Below are 8,139 nucleotides of genomic sequence, written 5' to 3'. Positions count from 1 at the left end.
GTGCCTTTAACCTCTTTGTTTTTCCATCCATAGCACAGTATATGTCTATACCATGGTGGAATGGGCCCACACATTTGCTGACATAACCAACAGCTCTGCCTGTTGGGTCTGCGCAGTAATTCCAATCAATGCTATTGGGAGACTACCCTGGAAGGTGAGCCTGCTACACAAGGAAATTGAACTTGGTTCCAACAATGAAACCCCTGTGACCTCATCCCAGCCTGGAATGAAACTATAGTATGATTGTTTGTTATGGTTGGAGAGCAAGTAAATTGCTTTGGCCCCTGATTGGGTACTCCATCTGGAATGGGGCTGAACAGTTGACAGCTGAAGCTGTTGAGCTATCTGCTCCTACCCAGAGATGCATAATCCAACATCCTGAGAGGGGCAGGCATTGCTATAGGATGGACACTCTCTGCTCTTTGTGGAGAGATACATGTTGAAACCAATGGCACAAATTGGGGCACTCCCTCTAATAAGAAAATGGGGGCATTCCCAGTGTTATGGGGAATCCCCTAGATTTGTGGGCAGCATGGAAGGCCCTACTTGCCAACCAACTGGACTGGACAGCATACCTAGGGATGGCCCCACATTCCTGGTTGTGTGATGCCCATGTTGAAGAATTGGAAAGCCTTCAAAGACAGACAGGGAATGAAAGAAATGGCATGGTGGTTCTACCCACTAGTGATCTTTTCCTCTCTAGGAGATCAGTGCCTTAGAGTTGCACACTGCTCATGCTTTCAATGCAATGCACTATGTTCTCTCTCTTTTAACCACTAAAGTGTATCAGATTAGGATAATGATGTTGCAGAATTGCATGGCTCTAGCTATTCAAACCGCCTCGCAAGGATGAGAATATCTAGGGGTATGAATCAGAATGCCATGTGTATATTCCTGATGAACTCCACAATGTGAGCCATGCCTTGGGGGCCTTGCAGAAGGAAACTCAGGCCATTGAACAATTAACAGGTGACCCCTTACAGGAATGGTGGGCATCCTTGACTAGTGGCTGGCACACAGCCTTGACAATAATAATAAGAGATTGCATGTTTCTTCCTAGTGTGTTGTTGTAGCTTGTATTGTTGTGATGGTTTGTGGATACAGTGTTCCTCACTCCTCCCTCACACAGGGACACTCGCAGAAGATTTCTGTTGTGTAGATTGTGAGGCAAGATGGAGTGTGGGAAGATGTAGTTGGTCAGGCTTCCTGATATGTTTCCAACAGAAGGGCCGTCATAGTGAGTCAGTGATTCTGGTCAGCACTATGACAGATCATGAAACTATGACTCATGATGCTTATGTTTTGGTGATGTAATGCTGGCAGTATGCCTCTTCTGTGTAAGCCAGTATAAAGTTTCGTTCTGTTGTGCATAGGGTTGCTATGAGTCGGTACCAACTGGATGGCACCTAACAACAACAATATAAAAGAAGGAAGAATCTCACTCAGGAGCAAGGCTGAACACTGAACTGCAATAAAGATTATGTCTCACCTTCCCTCAACTCCGTGTTTCTTCTTTGGACTGTCCTATGTGAACCTTGCTCAGTGATATGACAGTCGCTGTACCAAAGAAATGGTCAATGTTCAAACATGATCAAGAGCCAATGGTACTGAAGGAAAGCGGTCTAAGGCATTGATAAAGGCATTGATAAAGAATAAGGCTCTGGGAATTGATGAAATACAAACTGAAATCTTTCAACAGACTGATGCAGCACTAGAGTCACTCACTCATCTTAGCCAAAAAATTTGGAAGTCAGCTTCCCGACCAAAAGATTGGAACAGATCCATATTTGTGCCTATTCCAAAGTGTAGTGACCACAGAATGTGGAAATCATTGGACAATATCATAAATATCACATGCAAATAAAATTTTTCTAAAAATTATTTTTAAATGGCCACAACAGTACATTGGCAGGGAAATTCCAGAGGTTCAAGTTGAATTCAGAAGAGGATGTGGAACTAGGGATAGCATTGCTGATGGCAGATAGCTCTTGACTAGAAGCGAGAACACCAGAAAGATATTTATCTGTGCTTTCATGACTACACAAAGTTATGTGGATCATGACAAGCTATGGAAAACATTGCAAACAATAGATATTCCAGAACACTTAATTGTGCACTTGAGGAATGTGAACATAGACCAGGAGGCAGTAGATCAGACAGAGCAAGGGAACACTGATTAACTTAAAATCAGAAAAGGCATGTACCAGGTTGTATTATTCCACCATACTTATTCAATCTGTGTGCTGAGCAAATAATCTGAGAAACTGGATTATATGAAGAAAAATATGACATCAGGATTGGAGGAAGATTCACCAACAACCTGTGATAAGATCAAAGACCACAGCCTCATTGTGAGTTGCACCTCAATATAAACAAAACAAAAATCCCCACCATTTGACCAATAAATAACATCATGATAAATGGAGAAAAGATTCTGAAGTTGTCAAGACTTCATTTTGCTTGGATTCACTATCAACACTCATGAAACCAGCAGTCAAGAAATCAAACAATTTATTGCATTAAGCAAATCTGCTGCACAAGACCTCTTTAAAATGCTGAAGAGCAAAGAAGACAGTTTGAGATCAAAGGTGCGTCTAACCCAAGCCATGGGATTTTTAATAGCTTCATGGGCTTGTGAAAGTTGGACAATGAATTTGAGTTATAGAGCTTAAGAAGAATATTAAAGTACCGTGTACTACCAGAAGAAAAAAAAAAATCTGTATTGGCAAAAGCTCTCTCCGCTCCAGGTAGCCGCCGCTTCTACCGCTTTCGGGCCAAGCAGCTTGAGGGAAAAAAAAGAGAAAAAGAATAAAGAAAAGCACCCGAAAATGCTTTAGAAATCTTTAAGAAAAATAAAAGGCAGTTCCTCCTGGAAGCACCCGCAGGAAAGTCACTTGCAAGCTTCTGGCCTGCCCCGAGCCCGCCGCCGCACTTTCTCATCTGTCCGTCTCCGTCTGCCGGTCAGGTGGTGAGCACTTTGTGCCTGCCCGTCTGTCCGGCCCTCCCGGTCCGCTTGCTCCGCGTGGCAGCTTCCGCACCCGCGCCCCGCCGGCAGTCCTCGCCCCCTGCTCTCCAGCAGCCTGGGCGCACCAAGTGTTCGCACTGCCCTTCCTGGAGCCGGGTGTGCGAGACGGCTGCGCGCACTCCCGCCTGGGGCTTGCGGAGTCCGCACCCACCTGTATTTTGTTTCCCTCTTCCCCTGGCTGTTGTAATTTTAAACCACCAAGAGCCCTCGAGGCCTATATTTATAGAGAAACTTGTGTCCAGAAGCCTCTGTGGGCAGCATTTGGTTGCCTCTTAAAGAATTACTGGGGAGAGGACTCTCCATTTTAATACATATAGGAGCTCTGTTAGCATAGTGGATACGAATCGGGCTGCGAACCCCAAGGTCAGCACTTCGAAACTACAGCTGTTCCGCAGGAGAAAGATGAGGCTTTCTGCTCCCTTAAAGATTTACAGCCTCGGAAACCCTGTACAGGGTTACTATGAGTCGGAACCGACTCCACGAAACATAACTACCATATATATTTTGGAAATTATAAGGTTCAAACCCGGACAGCTGCAAATTACAAACTCTCAGGGAGGGCCATATTGCTTTTTGGGGTGTCTTTTGTCTGGGGTTTTGCATCGTCTCCTATGAATTGTCCCTGAACTCCTATTTTCCGTCTTCTGTGTGTCTGAGCCAACTCCAGAGCTTCACTCTTGCCACCTGTGAGCCAAGCGACCACAGCATCCACAACAGCCTCTTTTGTCCTGTGGGATGGAGTGGTGGGGTTGGGGGGGTGGGGAGGGGCGGGGAGATGAATGCTGCAGCCAGCAGCTACCCCGTGGCCTGCTTGTACCTGGGTAACCTGCCCTCTGGAAGTCACCGAGGCCATGCTGTACGAAAAGTTCAGTTCTGCGGGGCCAGTGCTGTTCATTTGGGTCTGCCGTGATACGATCACCCAACGATCCCTGGGTTATGCTTACAACAATTTCCAGCAGTCGGCTGACATGGAGCGGGCTCTGGACACCGTGAACTTTCATGTGATTAAGGGAAAGCCAATCCGAATCATGTGGTCACAGAGGGATCCCTCTTTGAGAAAATTTTCTGTGGGAAACGTCTTCATCAAGAACTTGGACAAATCCATAAATAACAAGACACTTTATGATACTTTCTCTGCTTTTGGAAACATTCTGTCCTTCAAGATGGTGTGTGATGATCCAAGAGGCTGCCGACAAGGCCATCGAGAAGATGAATGTCATGCTCTTCAATGACCACAAAGTGTCCATGGGCTGATTAAGTCTCGAAAAGAGCGGTAAACTGAACTTGGAGCCAAAGCCTAGGAATTCACCAATGGTTATATCAAGAACTTTGGGGGAAAAGTGGATGATGAGAGTCTGAAAGAGCTGTTCAGCCAGTTCGGTAAGACCCTAAGTGTCAAGGTGATGAGAGATCCCAGTAGGAAATCCAAAGGCTTTGGCTTTGTGAGTTACGAAAAACATGAAGACGCCAATAAGGCTGTGGAAGAGACGAATGGAAAAGAAATAAGTGGGAAAGTCATCTTTGTAGGCTGTGCACAGAAGAAAGTGGAATGAAAGGCTGAGTGAGTTAAAAGGGAAATTTGAGCAGCTGAAACAAGAGAGAATTAGTCAATGTCAGGGGGTGAATCTTTACATAAAGAACTTGGATGACACCATTGATGAGGAGAAGCTAAAGATAGAATTTTTTTCCTTTTGGGTCAATCACCAGTGCTAAGGTGTTGCTGGAGGATGGGAGAAGCAAAGGGTTTGGCTTTGTCTGCTTCTCATTTCCCAAAGAGGCAACCAAAGCAGTCACTGAGATGAATGGATGCATTGTAGGCTCTAAGCTGCTGTATGTTGCTCTGGCCCAGAGGAAGGAAGAGAGAAAGGCTCACCTGACCAACCAGTACATGCAGCGGGTGGCAGGAATGAGAGCACTCCCTGCCAACGCCATCTTAAATCAGTTTCAGCCTACAACTGGTGGCTACTTTGTGCCAGCATTTCCATAGACTCAGGGAAGATCACCATATTACACACCTAACCAACAAGAACAGATGAGGCCTAATCCATACTGGCAGCAAAGTGGGAGACCTCAAGGCTTCCAAGGATTGCCAAGTGCTATATGCCAGTCTGGGCCTCATCCAACTCTTCGCCATCTGGCTCCAACTGGGTCTGGGTGCCTGGACCACTTGGCTATGAACTTTGGTGGGGCTGGTGCCGCCCAGCAAGGGCTGACTGACAGTTGCCAGTCTGGAGATGTTCCCACAGCTGTGCAAAATTTAACACCTGGGGCTGCGGTAGCTGCTGCTGCTCCTTGGACTGTTGTTGAGTGCCACTGAGTCGATTCTGACCTATAGAGACCCTGTATAGGGTTTCCAAGGAGCAGCTGGTGAGCTTGAACCACCTACCTTGCAGTTCAAACGACTTTGCAGTCTGGCACATTAGCCCACAGTGTCACACACCATACAAATATGCCTCCAGCGTCCGCAACCCTCATCCTGCAATGCAGCCTCTGCAGGCACCACAGCATACAGTCCACGTGCAGGGGCAGGAATCCCTGACCACCTCCGTGTTGGCTACAGCACCCCCACAAGAACAGAAGCAGATGCTGGGAGAAAGTTTGTTTCCACTTATCCAAACAATGCATGCAAACCTTGCTGGAAAGATTAGGGGGATGTTGCTGGAGATTTGCTGCACGTGCTGAAGTCTCCCAAAACTCTCTGCTCAAAGGTGGATGAAGCTGTGGCAGTTCTACAGGCTCATTATGCCAAGAGAGAAGCTGCCCAGAAAGTGGGTGCTATTGCTACTGCTACCTCTTAGACAAGGAAACAATGATTCGAAAGCCAAATAAAACCCTCCTGGATTTCAGCTCGTTTCAAGACTTCTAGCTTGCCCTGTGGACGTCAACATCAAGAACCACAAATTGCAAATTTAACAGGTCATTTTGTATCAAAAGGTCAATTATGAAATGCCTAGAAATTTTCAATTATACAAATATATTCTCCGGGTTTTGACATAGCCCAGATAATGTTAATTTTTTGTATCTATTGTGGTTTTTGATTTTTTTCCCCCAGAAATTGGTTTTATTTGATGTACCCAAGTCTTAAAGTCCTCAATAAAGAAGAAAAACCTCCAAATAAAAAAAGTATAGCCAGAAAGCACTTTAGAAGCCAGAATGGAGACTTCATCTCTCATACTTGGGACATATTATAAGGAGGGACCTGTAGCTGGAGAAGAACATCATGCTTTGTAATGTGAAGGGTCAGTGAAAAAAAGGAAGACCCCCCCCATGAGGTGGATTGGCACAGTGGCAGCAGGAATGAGCTCAAGCATAACAATGGTTATGAGGATGGTATGTGATCGGGCAGTGTTTCGTTCTTTGTTCATGGGGTCACTATGAGTGAGAGCCAAATTGATGGCGCCTAGCAACAAGAAGTGTTATTAGATGTAGACTTCTTGGAGATGTCTTTGTCATATACTAAAAGATCCTTATGGCTTGCAGTAATATTTATGAAAATAAAAATTTGATGTTGAATTTTGTAAAAGAGTAATTATTTTCTAAATTTATTGAGGATAACTACTGAGATTTTTCTTTATTCTAGTAATACAATGTTACACTGATGGATTTTAAAATTTTGAGATGACCTTACATTTATGGATGAAGGTATATTTTAGATCATGTATCTTAATCAATTTTTACATATTGCTGGGTTTGAGTTGTTAAGAATTTTTGTCTATGTTCATGAGTTCTATAATTGTTTCTTTTCTAGTAATGTTCTCTGTTTGGTTTTGCTATCCGAGTTATACTAGACAAATAAACAGGTTACGACATGTTCTCTCCTATATTTTCTGAAATAGTTTATGTAAGATTGATGTTTTTGTTTTTGTTTTTTCTTAATTGCATCATAGAATTCATCCATGAAGGCATCTATGAGCTTGAGATTTTTTTTTTTATAAGGGGAATTGTTTTCTTTAGCAGATATGATGTTGTTGTTAAGTGTCATTGAGTTGGTTCTGACCCAGAGCAACCTGAGCCTGGAAATCTTTGTGCAGCAGAGAGTCTTGTCTTTCTCTCATGAAGTCCATGAGAACAAAAACATGACCATGAATTTATCCCACCTGAATTTAGAGATCATCTGAAGAACAGATTTGATACATTAAACACTAAAGAGCAAAGACCAGAAGAGTTGTGGGATGACATCAAGAACATCATACATATAGAAAGCAAAAAGTCATAAAGAAGACAAGAAAGACGGAAAAGGTCAAAATGGATGTCAAAAGAGACACTGAAATTTGCTCTCCACTGTAGAAATGCTAAAGCAAATGGAAGAAATGAGAAGGCACAAGAGCTGAACAGAAAATTTCAAATATCAGCTCCAGAAGATAAAGTCAAATATTACAACAAAATCTGCAAAGATTTGGAATTGGAAAACCAAAAAAGAAGAACACGCTCAGCATTTCTCAATCTAGGGGAACAAATTTGAAGAAAAAATTCAAGCCTCGACATTCGTTATTGAAAGATACTCTGGGCAAATTATTAAATGATGCAGAAAGCAAAAAGAGAAGATGGAAGGCATACACAGAGTCACTGTACCAATAAGAAATGGTTAATGTTCAGCCGTTTCAAGAGGTAGCATATAATCAAGAGCCAACTATACTGAAGGAGGAAGTCCAAGATGTATTGAAGGAAGTGGTAAAGAACAAAGCACCAGAAAATGATGGAATAAAAATTGAAATCTTGCAGGAAAGTGAGGCGACACAGGAGGCACCCACTCATCTCTGCCAAGAAATTTGGAAGACAACTAACTGGCCAACTGATTGGAAGAAATATGTATTTGTGCCCATCCCGAAGAAAGGTGGACAATCTCTTTTATATCCCATGTGAGTAAAGTGTTACTATAGGTAATACAGAAATGTCTGCAAGCATACATTGACAGAGAACTTCCAGAGGTTTAAACCGGATTCAGAAGAGGCCATGGAACGAGGGATATCATTGCTGATGTTCAGTGGATCTTGGCTGAAAGCAGAGAATATCAGAATGATGTTTACCTGTGATTTATTGACTATGCAAAAGTTTTCAATTGTGTGGATCATGACAAGCTATGGACAACATTGCAAAGTATGAATATTCTGGAA

The 8,139-nt window shown here is 43.4% G+C and overlaps 1 pseudogene; it reads left to right on the top strand.

The window, feature by feature from the left end:
* The first annotated feature begins 3,800 nt into the window (after positions 1 to 3,800).
* Positions 3,801 to 5,823, top strand: LOC102820673 (annotated as a pseudogene).
* Positions 5,824 to 8,139: the final 2,316 nt, after the last annotated feature.

This window comes from Chrysochloris asiatica, unplaced genomic scaffold (genome assembly GCF_000296735.1).
Source record: "Chrysochloris asiatica unplaced genomic scaffold, ChrAsi1.0 scaffold00002, whole genome shotgun sequence".
Taxonomy (NCBI): domain Eukaryota; kingdom Metazoa; phylum Chordata; class Mammalia; order Afrosoricida; family Chrysochloridae; genus Chrysochloris; species Chrysochloris asiatica.
The sequence above is the reverse complement of the archived record's forward strand: the minus strand, read 5'-3'. Positions and strand labels throughout refer to the sequence as shown.